The 14,605-nt window shown below is 36.5% G+C and overlaps 1 pseudogene; it reads right to left on the bottom strand.

Annotated features, from left to right (window-relative positions):
- Positions 1-297: 297 nt before the first annotated feature.
- Positions 298-793, bottom strand: LOC122119784 (annotated as a pseudogene).
- Between the last annotated feature and the right edge of the window lie 13,812 nt (positions 794-14,605).

Here is a 14,605-nt window from a genome sequence, read left to right as displayed (position 1 = left end):
TCTCCACTTCTGGCACTTTCTGGTGATTAATGAAGATAAGAGACATACAGACATCCCTGCCCAAGCTGGCTTCAAAACACTGCCCTCAGATCTTAGTCTCCTAAGTATCTAAGAATACATATGTGAATCACTAATGCCTGGCTTAGTTTATTCTTTTTATTCTCTGCTATTTAACCATGTTTAGCTGATTTTCATTCTTTTAATTTCCCAAAATGTTTGAGTACTTTTGTTACTGTGCTAGTATAAACACATTGAGTATTATGCTTTCAGCCAATGGATGTTTCTTTTTCTTTTTTGGAAGGCTTTTACAGTTTATTAATCCCTTTCTGAAAAATTCGTCATCACCACAGGTCTAGTCAGTCCAGGATCTTTATTCCTTTGGCTGTTATCCAATCTCCAGCTCACTTCTTGCCAGCTCCAACATTGGCTTTTGCAGTCGCTCTAACTTTCTAAGTTCTGTTTTTGCATTCCTTTCGCTGTTTCCTCAAGGTCTTTTCTTTTCATACAGGCCATGTCTTGCATGTCTGTGTTTGGGCTCATTTTCCTTTGCATAATCCAAAGAATCATAAATCACGTCAAATCCAGTTGTTTTGCCACCACCAAAATGGGTTCCGAATCCAAATACAAAGATGACATTGGGTGTGGTCTTGTACATTTTGGCAAGTTTTCGACGAATTTCTGTCTTAGGTACTGTTGCCTTTCCAGGGTGAAGGACATCAATGACAATCTGCTTTCTCTAAAGTAGTCGGGTGGTCATGCACTTCCTGGTCCGGATAGTTACTGTCTCATTCATGATGGCAGCAGATCTTCGGACAGCCAAGGAGGAAAAGAGTTGATGGATGTTTCTTATTTACCCACAGATATGAAATGAAGTCTGGTTTAGGATAGTAAAATTTTATGCATGTTATTGGCTATGGATAGCAATATTTATCCACTAAGACTTTCTTGTAGACAAATGGAGCATGGTAATTAGAGAGCTGAGAGATCTGACTGAACTCTGCAACCACTGATGTTACAGCTATGTTTCTCAATTGTTACACAATATGGTGCTTGTGTCAATTCTCTGGTTCATATTGAAGTTCCACCATGCATGTCTCATACTTTGAGTAGTGTTCACTCACTATATTTATGACCATTTTTATATCTTATCCCTCATCCATTTTCACTCTGCCATATCTGTCATTTCTTCTGCTCATTTTCAGAGTCCTGAAAGAGCTAGAATTAGAGGCAGTAGCCATGGTGACTAGCTTGCTTTGCACTCTGGATTGGCTTTTTTTCTCAAGGCTGATGCTCTATCACTTATCTACACATCCACTTCTAGTTTATTGTTGATTAACTGGAGATAAAGTGTCATGGACTGCTCTGCTGCAGCTGGCTTTGACTCAAGATCCTTGCCTCTCAGCCTCCTGTTCAGCTAGGATTGCAAGCATGAGCCACCAGTGCAGGTAGTTTCAATTTCTTGAGGAATCTCCAATCTTTTTTATACATTTTTATTGTAAAAATACTGAACAAAGGGGTTACAGTTACGTGAGCAAGGTAATGAGTACGTTTCCTATCAAGCATTTTTACTTCCTCCTTTGTTTTTCCCCTACCATCCCTTCCCTTCCATCTCCACAAGTACATTCCCTCCCCCACCTAAATTGTAAAGTTTGTTTTTCAACATAATATCTTGTGCATCTCATTATTACAATGGGTCAACCTGTATGCCTATTTAAGCATTTTGTGTTTTCCCTTCTCCTCCCCAAATTAGAGAAGTGTATATACAAGATGCAGGGCACCAACATCAAATACAGTGAAAACAGGGGTTATGCCACAGAGGAGGAACATACAAAGAAATAAACGTTGTACATTTTTAATGTACAAACATTGTACATTATAAACACGTTAGCAACAATAGCAAGAAGGAAAAAAAAACACATGTGTCCCTATCTTGGGGTTCATTTCATTTAACATCATCTTATATGGTCATATGTACATAGCTTTTGAATATCCAATCTTTAAGTTTCATATAACATCACCAAAACTGCAATCTGTGTCTGGGTTGGTAAGCAACCCATTTATAACTGATTTGTATTTTCCTGATTGCTCAGATGATTGAACCTTTCATTCTTTATTGATTTTCCATTTATACTTTTTCATTTTTAAATTGTCTATTCCTTGATTGGATTATCCTACTGGTGATTAAGTTGTTTTCCAATATGGTATTATTCCTCTGGGCGATGAATAGCTAGCAAGATATTTAACAATGCATTTGGCTATTCCACCATTTCTTTCATTGTGCCAAAGCTTTTTAATTGGATAAAACCACAACTACTTTACATTTCCAGTGCTGGGAGTGCAATTTAGTGCCTTGGGAATGAGACAAAGTATTCTACAACTTAGTTAAATCCAGAGCCTAATTCTTGCTGTCTGGTTTGAGTTCTATTTGTTACCTATGTATGTAGGTTTCCTTCCATTTTCTCTATTACTTGTAAAGTTCCAGGCTCTATTAAGAACTGACCAATTTTAAGTTAAAAAAAATTCAAGTTGAAAGATAGAGCTTAGTCTCAGTGTGCAAATGGAAACCCAGTTTCACAGTGCCACTCCATACTAAGGGTGCCATCTTTAGGCTCTGTATTGTTTGGCAACTTCTCCAAGAATCAGATATCTATAGTTGTTTGCAATTACTTCTTGGTCTTATATTTCTTTGATCCATGTGTCTGTTTTTTTTCTGCTATTATGGCACCACAGTATAGAAAAACAGATACAATGATACTTCAGTATTATTCTTGTGCCTAATTATAGCTCTGGCTAATGGAGGATTTACTTTTTTATATATAAATTTAGTCTTCCATGGTCTATTTCTGTAAAGAAAGTGATGGGGAATTTTGATGGAAACTGCACTGAATCTGGAGATGATTTTTCAGTAAAAATGATTATTTTCACCATGCTGATTCTTACATCCAGAATTGTGGGAGGTTTGTGTTGATATATGTACTTTTGTTGCTTTACCCTCTGATTGTTAATGATTTTGATTCAGTCTGATCACCATGTCATTTATGTAGAACCTCCTCTTTGCCTTATTGAATACTATTGTGTTTTTTTCTCTGATATTTTTTCTTCTACTGATTATTTCAACTCCTTCTACTGAGTTGGGATTTATTTTCCTAGTTTCTAGAGATGCAATGTAGGGCCTTTAGTACAGTATCTGCACTCTTGATTTAAGCAAAGAGCCTTACAATTTCATTTTTTCCTCCTTTTTCTATATCGACGGATTCTGATATTCTGTGCTTTTGCAAGGAAATTTGCCTCAAAAAACAATTCATTTAATCGTGCTGATCATTTAATTAACTTGAATAATTTATTTATACATGGTTGAAAAATAATTCATTTCTAAGATTATGTGCATATTTTCTGTTTTTTTCTTATGTTATCTGCATAAGTGCATGAGAGACTCAATATTTTAAATATATGGTTAGTTTTGTTTCCTATCCCATGCTCTTTCCTGGAAAATTCTCAGTAGGTTCACAAAAGATGATTTATTCAGACTTTGGGTGAAACTGCTATGTAGGTGTATGCGAAGCTCACCTTGTCAAGAGTGAAACTGAATTCCAGTACCTCCCTGTTGGTCTTCTCGATGATCTCTCCATAAAATCTTCAGCTTTTATTGTGTCGAGGACTATTTTAAAGTTTGCCTAAGTATAGTTAAATGTTTGGATTGTCTGTCAATATTCATTAAGAATTGCTATGTCATCTTGTTGATTTGGTCCCTTCATCATTGCATTGCAAACTTGTCACATTTTGCTGCTTTGATTGAAGCCTATTTTTGATGTGATTTCTGATGGATACTTCTGATTTCTTTTGTCTTTCATTTGCATGGACTGATTTATTGCATTCCTTTTTACACACATTGTATATTATTAGAAAGGCGATGTACAGGCTGATTACAGTTATGTAAGTTAGATAAAGGGTAATTTGCTTTTTGACCATTGTCACTCTTTCCTCACTCTATTTTTCCCTCCCATTCTCACCCACAAGTTGTATAGTACATTTTGCATATAGTGTCTAATGAGAACTGCTGTTGCACTTGTTCTTCCTTTCACCCATTTTGTGTCCTCATTCTTTCCCCCAAATAAATGAACAACAACAACAACAAAAAAAGATAAAACAAAAGAGCAACAAAGAAAAAGAATCCCTAGATTCCATTTCCTGGAGTTTATTTCAATGAATATTATTTTATATGATCAGATGCACATAGGTATTGTGCCTTTGCATTCCTCTCCTAAGGATATTCTCCCTTGTTCTCATTTTGCAGAATGGCTAGACACGTGTAAAATATACCATGTCCCAGTGGGGTTTTTATTCACATTCTACTACAATGAGGGAAAACATGTTTCTCTGCATCTGGCTTACATTCCTTTCTTCCAGTCATTGAGGAACATTGATGAAGAATTGAGTTTCTTGGAATCAATAAATCATTTGGCCTCGAGTTTTCATTCATTATTGACAGATTTTCCTGCATTTCCATCACAGTCATTATTGACAGATCACATCTCACAACTGCCTTTATGTAACTTGTTTTCCAGGTTTTTTGGAGCTTCTCCCACACTTTCTTTCCTTTTAGAGACTTCAGTGGCTATTGAGTTCAATAGTGGAGAACATGGATTTCTGGATTAGGAATTTCTATTAGTCTGTTATGGATTTTGTGGTACTTAGAGGGTTTAAAACAGATTGCAACAAGCTCTTTTGGAAGGATGACAACAATTCATCTTGGGGAGGATGAAAGAAAAAGAGAAAATATGCACAAATAGTAGAGGGTTATGCTCAAATCTGTAAGTGAATGTACAGAAATGCTATAATGAAATCTTTTCATTATATTTTTTGTGCTTTTCTTTTTTTATTTTTTTTTAATATATTTTTATTGTGGAAATACTGTACAGAGGGGTTACAATTACGTGGGTAAGATAATGAGCACATTTCTTATCAAGCATTGTAGCCTCCTGCTTTGTTTCCCCTTCCCTTCGTATCCTTCCCCCCCCACCCCCCACCCCCATCCTCCCCCACCAAAGTTGTAAAGTTCATTTTTCGACATAACGACTTGTACATCTCATTGTTGCAATGGGTCCTCCTATATCCCTGTTTTTACAATTTGTTTTTTCCCTTCCCCTCCACATATACCAACATCATATATAGTGAAAACAGGGGTTGTACCATGGGGGAGGGACATACAAGGCAACAAAGACATAATCTTATAAATATGTTAGAAACAATCACATGAAAGATCTCTCTCTCTCTCTCTCTCTCTCTCTCTCTCTCTCTCTCTCTCTCTCTCTCTCTCTCTGTCAGTCATGGGGCTTGAGCTGTAGACCTGGGAGCTGTCCCTGAACAATTCAGCTCAAGGCTCATGCTCTACCACTTGAGCCATTGCGTCACTTCTAGTTTTCTGGTGCTTTTTTTTTTAATTGTGATTAAGTGATTACATAATTTCCCAAATTTCACAGTATTGTGGAATAATGATGCTCATTTAAAGTCACAAGCTCATTCTAACTTTCCTGGAGCAATTTATCTATCACGGTCTATAACATATAATGGTGTACACATATACACCATACATGTGATCAGCAGCATGGGGATATTTAGTAGTGGTTCGACCAGATGAGTGGAAGTTCTTTGTTTCTTAAGTCCTGTTAATTTTGTCATATCACCTAACATTTTTTTCATTATATTTTAAAGAGTTTTCCCTTTAATATTTTAAGATACAATATTAAATCATACACATGAAAACTGTAACTGCTTTGTATTCCTCCCCTCATTTGTAATATTAGATATCCAACTTTACATTTTTCCTATAGTAATCACTACATTTATTAATAATTTTTCCCCTCAGAAGAATTATCCTTACAATTTGTATAGCATATTTACTAGATTAGAATATTTTCAGATCAGTTGTATGGCCACTCTTACCAATAGGTTTTATACATATTTTAAATCTTATTTTCTTTAGATACTAGTATAGTGGAATTGATATTCAACATAAGAGTTTATTAATACATTGCCTCTTGACCAATGTATCCCTTTTAACATTCTTACCAACTCCTCCCACACCACCTCTTCCTTCACTTTTCTTACTTTTAGATTATGTATTGAATTTTTGTCATTTAACAAAGAAATTTATATATATATATATATATATTGATCCTTGTCATACATTTAATATGCCCTCTTTACCCATCCCTTCTCAGTTTTCTCAGTACTGTGGCCTATACAATGCATTCTTTTTACATTCTTCTCATTTCCCCATTCATACTTCTATCCCTCTTCTTCTTTCTTACCCCCCCAACACATTCCTAGTGCACATTTTGTTGGGCTTTGACTTTATATTTCTAAAGAATTACACTAATTGTGTCCTCCATTGAGTCTCTTATACTTCAATAAATTCATTTATAACTTATTGATGCTTACTTCCACTGTCACCCAGTTACTGAATCCCCAAAACATGAATATTTGCTTTTCTAAAATACTGTTGTCAAAATTTAACAAAACATTTTTGTTTTTTGTTGTTGTTGTTTTTGTTTTGGTCAGTCCTGGGGCTTGAACTCTAGGCCTGCGCACTGTCCCTCAGCTCTTCAGTTCAAGGCTAGTGCTCTACCACTTGAGCTACAGTGCAACTACTGGTTTTCTGGTGGTTTATTGGAGATAAGAGTCACATGGTCTTTCCTGCCCTGGCTGTTCAATATGTTGGGTCTGTAAGCACAGCTTGGTATAGAATCTTCCTTAAAGGACACTTTGCTTCTGAAACATGCTCTTAAATTGAACACTAGCTAGCCTATCTTGCCATATAAACACATAACATAAATTGGGTACTTAAAAGCACAATATTTATTTTTCAAACAGATGAAGCTATTATCTTATAACAAAGGAAACAGAATATTTGATGTTTCATGAAAGCCTAATTCATGTTTAAGAGACACCATCTTTTTGTTGTGGTGTATGTGGCAGTGGGAAAAAGTCATTCTCTCTCTTGGCTTACATACATTTCTGAATCTCATTCATGACATACTCCCTTCATGTCCTTACACTACATTCATATTCCATCTCAACTGAGGCTAATATTTTAACATGTTCATTAGCAAAGAAGCAAGCATTCAATGCAGCAAAGTCATAAGTTTTGAAATACTCCTAATTTCTATGCTCATTATGCAGGTTTGTCTTCAAGAACTATCAGTTTGTGTTGGCTTTGGCTTTTGCTATTGAGGAGATCAACAAAGACCCTCATATTTTACATAACTTGACACTGGGATTTGATGTCTATGATGTTCAATTTGGAGCTTGGAGAGTATTTAAGAATCCCTTCATTTGTCTCTTTGGGGAGCATAAGATTCCAAATTACTCCTGCATGAGAGACAGCAGGTCTACAGCAGTGCTTACAGGACCACTAGGAGTAACATCTGCTCACATTGGGACATTGCTGCAACTCTACAGATTTCCACAGGTGAGGGATACAAATATGGATAATTTGGTGCCATTTTAGGTATTAGAAGAGAATGATAGGAAGAGCCTGGATTTATGAGCCTATCAAATTTTATGGTATCAAAAAGTAACTACTCCAAGATAGTGGGTTATGTATATTCCTACAGTTTGGGAAAAGAGATAGAAGAATTAGACTAACAAGTGTATTATTTATTATTTCAAGTCTTACCAATAATTTTCTTTTTAAAAATGAGGAAATGGAAAATGACTTTGAGGTGTGATCTGAGGAGCAGAGGACTGGTAACTCACACCTGAAATCCTAGCTACTCAAGAAACATCTCCAATTAACCAACAAAAAGCAGGATGCGAATGTGTGGCCCAAGTGGTAGAGTACAAGCCTTGAGGTAAAAAGCCAAGCAAGTCTTTGACCTTGAGTTTGTGCCCCTATACCAGCATGCACATGCACACAAACATAAGCACACACACATATGTGTGCGCGCGCACATACACACACACAAGATATTATGTTGAGTATAACAAGTCTAGCTTAGAATGAGAAGTGGAAATGTTTACTCTCATATGCAAAAAAGTTAGATCTAAAATGTGAGCATGTAGTATAAAAAATATAGGACACACCCATGGCCATTTACATATATATATATGTATGTGTGTGTGTGTGTGTGTGTGTGTGTGTGTGTGTGTGTGTGTGTGTATAATCAAGCTGACTAAAGTATGGTATACATAAGGGTAGAAAACCATACTCCCTTCATGTCCTTACACTACATTCATATTCCATCTCAACTGAGGCTAATATTTTAACATGTGACTGGTTTTGTGTGTTATCCCATGATATCGCCTGGAGATCAAATGCTCAGTATGTTGATGAAAGATGGTTTAGTCAGACGTTGGATGCAATGTTCTATAGGTGAATGTGAGTCTCATCTAATCAAAGGTGAAATTCAATTCTGATACCTCCATGTTGATTTTCTCTATACATGATCTCTACAGAAAATAGTCAAATATTATTATATTGAGGACTATCTCAAAGGGTGCTTAAATGCAGTTAAGTGCCTGGATAGTGTATTAATATACATTTACAAATGTTATGTCATTTTGTTGATTTGATCCTTCCATCATTACATTACAAACTTGTCACATTTGGTTGCTTTGATTAAACTCTGTTTGGTATGATATATGATGGATGATTATGCTTTTTGGGGGGCTGTCTTATTCCACTGCTTTTTTGTCCTTTCATGTATTGTATTTTCTATTATAAAGATAATGTACAGTGGGGTTACAGTTACCTAAGTAAGAGTACATTTCTTTTGGAACAATGTCAACCCTTCCCTTGCTATGTTTCCTTCCAATTCCGAGCCACAAGTTCCAATTTGTTCCATTTGTTCACACTTTGTTCCACAATTTCTGTGCCCCATTCCCTCACAAAAACATATTCATAAAAATACAAGAGGTAGATAAAATGGCAAAAAAGTAAAAGAAATAAACAAACAAAAACCTCTTCTGACCATTCCCAGTAATTTCTGTTTTTTAAGATTTTATTGTAAAAACAACATATAGAGTGGTTACAATCACATGATCAAGGTAATGTGTACATTTCTTATCAAGTATTGTTGCCGCCTCCTTTGTTTCCCCTTCCTATCCCTTCCCATCTACCAACACCCCTCTACCCCCCCTCCTACCAAAGTTGTAAAGTTTCTTTTTCGACATAACGACTTGTACATCTCATTGTTGCAATGGGTCCACCTGCATCAATATTTAAAAGGTTTGTTTTTGCCCTTACCCTCCACAAATTATACCAACATCAAATACAATGAAAGCAGGGCTTGTATCGTGGGGGAGGAACATACAAAGCAACAAAGAAATCATCTTATAAACATGTTAGGAACAATAGCAAGAAAGAAAAACATTTGAATACGTATCTTGGGGTTCATTTTACCTAAAATCAACTTATCTGACCTATAGTGCTTGTCTCAGACATACTGTTATGGCAAATAAGGGAAACCATGGAACTTGGGTTTCTTTGGGCCTAGCTTACTTTATTTAAGATTTTTTCCAAGTCTTTCCACTTCCTAACAAAGGGGACAATGTCATTCTTTCTGATGGAGGCATAGAATTCCATTGTGTATATATACCACGTTTTCTTAATCCATTCATCTACTGAGGGGCATCTGAGTCAGTTCCATATCTTAGCTATGGTAAATAATGCTGAAATAAACATAGTTGTGCTGGTAGCTTTAAGTACGGTCTTGTTTGTGATCATTTGGGTAATGGCCAAAAGTGAGATTGCTCGGTCATAGGGGAGCTGTATGTGGAGTCTTTTGAGGAACCTCCATACTGCTTTCCAAAGTGGTTGAACAAGTTTACACTCCCACCAACAATGCAGTAGAGTTCCCTCCAGTATCTGTAGTTATTAGAATTCTTCATTATAGCCATTCTAACTGGGGTGAGGTGGTATTTCACTGTTGTTGTGATTTGCATTTCTTTTATGGCTAGAGAGGTTGAGCATTTCTTCATGTGTCTATTGGCCATCCTTCTTTCTTCTTCAGAGAAGTTTCTCTTTAAGTCTTTAGCCCACTTATTTACTGTGCAGTTGTTTCTTTGAGGATTTGTTGTTGGGGGATTTAATTTTTGAGTCACACGTATATTTTAGATATGAGACCCTTTTCTGTTGTATGCCTAGTGAAGATCTTCTCCCAATCCGTGGGCTTTCTATTGATCTTGCTAGCTATGTCCTTTGCCATGCAGAAGCTCTGCAACTTCATGCAATCCCATTTGTCCAACCTTTCTTTGATTTGTTCTGTTTCTGGGTCTCTTTTAAGAGAATTTCAGCCTGTTCCAAGAAGACCTTGGGTTTCTCCTATTCCATCCTGTAATGTTTTCAGAGTGCCTGCTTTGACTCCGAAGTATTTGATCCACTTGGAGTTGATTCTGTTGCAGGGTGATATATAAGGTTCTAGCTTTAGTTTTCTACAAGTGATTAACCAGTTTTGCCAGCACCATTTACTGAAGAGGCTGTCTTTCTTCCATTCTATTATTTTTAGCTCCTTTATCGAAGGTTAGATGGCTATACGTCTGTTGGTTCATTTCTGGGTTTTCAATTCTATTCCATTGGTCCTGAGGTCTGTTCTTTTGCAAGTACCACGCTGTTTTGATTACTATGGCTTTATAGAGTTTGAAATTTGTTATTGATATTCCTCCAGCACAATTCTTTATTTTAAGGATCATTTCTGCTAGTCGGGGTCTTTTATTGTTCCATATGAATTTTTGGATTGCCTCTTCTACTTCCTTGAAGAATGAAGTTGGAATATTGATAGGCATCTCATTGAATTTGTAGATAGCTTTGGGAAGTATTGCCATTTTCATGATTTTTATCCTTCCAATCCAGGAGCATGGGAGGTTTTGCCACTATCTAAGTCCTGTTTTGATTTCCTTTTTCAGGTTTTAAAAGTTTTCATCATAGAGTTCCTTCACTTCTTTGGTTAAGTTAATTCCTAGGTATGTTATTTTTGTGGGGCTATTACGAATGGAGTTACTTTCCTGATTTCAACCCCACTTTTCTCATTGTTGGCATACAGAGAAGTCATTGATTTTTGAAGGTTAATTTTATACCCTGCTACTTTGCCAAAGTTATAAATCAGCTTGAGTAATTTGGGAGAGGAATCAGTGGATTTCTTTAAATGCAATATCATGTCATCTGCAAAGGGGAAGTTTTACTTCATCTTTCCCTATTTGGATCCCTTTTATGTTTACGTCTTGTCTTATTGCTGTAGCTGGACATTCTAATACTAGATTGAAGAGAAGTGGAGAGAATGGACATCCTTGTCTCATTCCTGAGTGAAGAGGAAATGGCTTTATTTTTTTTACCATTAAGTATAATGCTGGCTGTAGGGTTGTCTTATACAGTTTTTATTGTATTGAGGAATGTTCCTTGGATTCCTAGTTTTTCCAGAACCTTCATCATAAAGGGATGTTGGATCTTGTCAAATGCTATTTTTGCATCTATTGAGATAACCATGTGGTTCTTATCCTTGTTCATGTTGATATGATCAATTATAGTAATTGATTTGCATATATTGAACCAGCTTTGCATCCCTGAAATGAATCCTGTTTGTTCACGGTGTATGATTTTTTGGATGAATTGTTGAAGTCGCTTGGCCAAAAATTTTTTGAGAAGTTTTGCATCAATGTTCATCAAAGAAATGGGTCTAAAGTTCTCTTTCTTTTTTGAGTCTCTGCCTGGTTTACGGTTGAGAGTTACGATGGCTTCATAGAATGCATTTGGTAGTTTACTTTCTCTTTCAATTTCATTGAAGAGTTGGAGGAGTATTGGTGTGAGCTCTGCTTTTAATGCCGTATAGAATTTCACTGTAAAACCCTCTGGTCCTGGGCTTTTCTTAGATGGAAGTTCTCTTATTGCTGTTTCTATTTCAATGCTTGATATTGGCCAGTTAAGATGGTTTACCTCGGGGCCTGGGGGTTTAGCCCAGCGGAAGGGCGCCTGCCCGGCACGCACAAGGCCCTGGGTTCAGTCTTCAGCCCTGGAAAAAAAAAAGATGGTTTACCTCATTTGGTTTAGTTGTGGCATGTCGATATTTGCTAGGAAATGGTCCATTTCTGCCAAGTTCTCAAACTTATTATCATAAAGGTTTGAGAAGTATATCCTTATAATGTTCTGAATCTTGGTTGTTTCTCTGGTGATGTTTCCATTCTAATTTATTTATTTGGGTGTGTTCTCTTCTTTTTCTGATAAGATTTGCTAAGGGTCTGTCAATTTTATTAATAGTTTCGAAGAACCAACTGTTTGTTTTGTTGATTCCTTCTATTATTTTTGGATTCTAATTTGTCTAATCAAAAAAATGCGCTTTACTACTTTGGGGTGTGTGGGGCGTAGGGGTAGTGGTGGTAGGGGGTATAGGGGTGGGAGGGTGGAGAGGGGAAGGTATGGTATGGGGTAACAAATGAGGAGGCAACAATGCTTGATAAAAAATGTACTCACTATCTTGCCCATGCAATTTTAACCCCTCTATGTTATTTTTACAGTAAAAATAATAATAATTCTGATTTTATTTTAATTATTTCTCTCCATCTACTGGATTGGGATTTATCTTGCTGCTCTTTTTCAAGGAGGTTCAGGTGTCACATTGTTGGTTTTATATCTCTCAAATTTGTTGATGTAGGAACTCAGAGCTATAAAATTGCCTCCGAGTACTGCCTTTGCTGTGTCCCAGAGGAGCTGGTAATTTGTGTGTTCATTTTTGTTGAATATCATGAACATTTGAATTTCCTTTTTAATCCCTTCCATGACAAACTGGTGATTCAAATGTTTGTTGTTCAGCCTCAGTCTTGTTGTTACAGTACCTTCTTTAGTGGCTTTTGGTGCTGAGTTCTAATTTTATTCCCTTGTGGTCTGAGAGAATGCAAGGCATAACTTCAATGTTTCTGAATTTGGACGTTTGCTTTTTGACCTAAATGTGGTCTATTTTGGAAAAATGTTCCATATGCTGCTGAGAAAAACGTGTATTCTGATGCTGCTGGGTGAAATATTCGTTAGAAGTTTGTTAAATCTAATTGATCTATGCAGTTGTTTAGATCTGCGGTTTCCCTGTTGAGTTTTTGCCGAGTTGATCTATCTAGTGGGGATAGTGGTGTGTTAAAGTCCACAATAATTAATGTCTTTGGATCTTTGTGAAATTTGAGGAAAAGTAGTGTTTCTTGGATGAATTTGGGTGCTTCATTGTTGGCAAATAGATATTTAGAATTGTAATATCCCCCTGAAGGAGAGATCCCTTAATTAGTATGTAGCGACCTTCTTTATCTCTTCTCACTAATTTTAATTTGAAGTCTATTTTATCTGATATTAGGATTGCAACTCCCGCCTGTTTATGGGGGCTGTTTGCTTGGTAGATTTTGTTCCTGCCTTTTACTTTCAAAATGTTTGTTTTTATGGGCAAAGTGTGACTCCTGAAAACAGCAGATAGAAGGGTCTTGCTTTTCAATCCAACTAGTCAATGTCGCTTAATTGGAGAGTTAAATCTGTTAATGTTGAGAGTTAGGACTGAGAGGTATTTGGTAGTTACTGCCATGATATCCACCTTCTTATGGGCTGCCACAACTGGGTTCTTCCTATGGTTCTTGGATTCTCAGTTTGGGTGCAGTTTCTTGGCCTTTATTGTGGTCTTTTTGGTTTTCTATGTGTAGGAAATATTTAAGTATCTTTTGTACGGTTGGTTTGGTGGATACATATTGCTTCAGTTTTTCTTTGCTATGATAGGTTTTTATTTGACCTTCAGTTGTGAGGGAGAGTTTAGCTGGGTACAGTATTCTTTGTTAAGAGTTGTTTGTCAATAGGGCATGTCATATATCATTCCAGGCTGTTCTTGCTTTGTCTCTAATGAGAAATCTGAGGTGATTATAATTGGCTTCCCTTTGTAGGTGATTGATCTTTTCTCCTTGACAGCTTTAAAGATCTTTTCCTTGGTCTGAATTGATCCTGTGCAGATTATAATGTGATGGTGGGATGTCCTGTTCTAGTCTGGTCTATTTGGGGTTCTAAAAATGTCTTGTATTTGAATAGGCCTATCTTTTTGCATGTTTGGGAAGTTCTCTGGTAGGATCCTGTTAAACAAATTTCCTAGACCATTAACTTCTGCCTCCAGGTTCTCCTGTGCACCCATTATCCTCAGATAAGGCCTTCTGATGGTGTTTTCCAAATGTTGAATGGATCTATCATATCTCTTGGATTTGTCTTGGATAGTTGTATGTTCTTTCTCTATAATAGCTAGGCTGTCTTCAATCTCCGAGATCTGATCTTCTGCATGGTCTAACCTACTGTCAAGACTTTCTACTTTTTTTAAATTTCTTTTCCTTCTAATTGGTCAGCTTTGATTGCTTACAATTCTTTGTTGGAACTTTGTTTTTGATCTTGTATGGCCTTCTTTACTTCCTTAATTTGGTGTTCACTGTTTATTCTCTAATCACTTAGTTGATTGGTTATGGTTTCCTTGGACTCTCATTCCTTCTATTGGGCTCCATTCAGCATTCCCTCTGTGGTCTCCCTGACTTCCTTCAGCTCCTTGTTAATGGATTCCATAATGCCTTTAGTGATCTTTGTCTATTCTCATTCCACTCTTGCAATTCC

This window comes from Dipodomys spectabilis, unplaced genomic scaffold (genome assembly GCF_019054845.1).
Source record: "Dipodomys spectabilis isolate Male_0828 unplaced genomic scaffold, ASM1905484v1 ptg000173l, whole genome shotgun sequence".
Classification (NCBI taxonomy): Eukaryota; Metazoa; Chordata; class Mammalia; order Rodentia; family Heteromyidae; genus Dipodomys; species Dipodomys spectabilis.
Note: the sequence above shows the minus strand (reverse complement) of the source record. Positions and strands in the feature narration are given on the sequence as shown.